This window comes from Octodon degus, unplaced genomic scaffold (genome assembly GCF_000260255.1).
Source record: "Octodon degus isolate 3935 unplaced genomic scaffold, OctDeg1.0 scaffold00620, whole genome shotgun sequence".
Taxonomy (NCBI): Eukaryota; Metazoa; Chordata; class Mammalia; order Rodentia; family Octodontidae; genus Octodon; species Octodon degus.
The window spans coordinates 60,001-61,633 of NW_004525196.1; the positions used below are offsets into that span (position 1 = coordinate 60,001).

General features: G+C 37.8%; 1 pseudogene; it reads right to left on the reverse strand.

Annotated features, from left to right (window-relative positions):
* Positions 1-1,098: 1,098 nt before the first annotated feature.
* LOC111814837 lies at positions 1,099-1,626 on the reverse strand (annotated as a pseudogene).
* Between the last annotated feature and the right edge of the window lie 7 nt (positions 1,627-1,633).

Below are 1,633 nucleotides of genomic sequence, written 5' to 3' on the forward strand. Positions count from 1 at the left end.
GTTAGTACTCCAGATTCTGTAAAACAGAATGTCTTGAAGTCAAATTGTGTTTGTATGAGAATTGTTTGCTAGAAAGATTGGATAATGTACAAAGTAGTCCATGATGACACTTCAGTCATTTCTATATTTTTTGTCACATGACTTTTTTGTAAGTATTCTCAAAAAGCTTGATAATGTATATTTTTTATCACCAAACTTTCATGTGAAAATCTTGGCCCATCTCTAATAGAGGGATCCAAGAAAATCTTATTTGGTTGTGCTATTTTCCTAAGTCTTAATAATAGAGCTCTTTTGCAAAGAGGGGCTCATTTCTTGAAATGAAAGTTTGGAATAATTAAAACTGTAAATTTATACTAGTTCCTATGAGTTGAGCTAGGTATGTAAAGGTCACCTTCAGCCAAAATAGAAGAGTAACTAAATATGCTGTTGTCCTATTGTTTTTACTTAGTAAGAGCTTAGCAATCTGTCAGATACCCTGTTCTACCTCCTCATTTAAAGTATTTCTATTGGGCTGGTGAGATAGCTCAGCTGTCCAGAATGCCTGCTTAGGCAAGTGCACAGGGACCATGGTTTGATTCCCGGAAACTCATACCACACCAGCCCTGGCCCCAGGGTGGGCTGAGCCAGCCAAATAACCAGAGAAACTAAAAATATGTAAATAAATAAATAAATAAATAAATAAATAAAATATATTTATTAAACCAGTCATTACTCAGATGTACTTATATTTATTTTGTTGCTGTTGCAGACTGGAAATGAGCTCAGAATCTTGCACTTGAGAAGCAAGCTCTTATGCTCCTGAGCTATCTTCCTGGCCCTACTATTCATATATACTTTTAAAAATAAAAATACAAGTAGATTTATTAAAAGGAAACTCACTTTTACAGTAGCAGCTAAGTAAATTGAGAACATACACTTTTACAAAGAGTTATAAACCTAAAAGTTCTATAATTTTATTATATACAGCATGGGCTATTTTTCTTGTGTGCAAAGCAATAAAATATATCAGGTCTTTCGTTAGCTTTAATGTTTGAAACGTGCTCCCTGTGTTTTGATTTCTTGGGTAGGTGGAAGGATTACAGACTCCAAGCTGTAATATCACTGCCTAGCCAGTTCACCAAGCCCAGCCATAGGCGATGCACAGGGCTTTGACTGGCATGCACTTGCGTGATGCTTTCTGCCATGAAGTCTCTGATGAGGCAGCGAGGCAAAGAAGTCAGGTCTTTCTCCCATCATCTGAGGGTTCATTAACATATCACACCCCTGAAGTAAGTGCTGGCCCATCAACAGGTCATCCGATTTACCTTAAAGAACCTTCAGCCATTTCAGGACATTACCACCTATAGTATTCAAAAAGTTTTCTGTTGTATGGGACACAGAGACACTACTTTTCCTTGTGCCATGCCATGCAAATAAGGGAAGTCCACATCAGCTGTTAGGTCAGTTGTTTCAGGGGTGATTAAGACATCATGAAACTTGTGGCCACAAAATCCTCTGAAGGCATCTGTCTTTGTTCCATCATGACTATAATAAGCAATCAGCGCAGAACCTCCAGTGAACGCAATATATTCAGAAAGTTCCTGAATGACAACCCCAGCATCAGCACACACTTCAGCATGATCCCTTCTTTCAT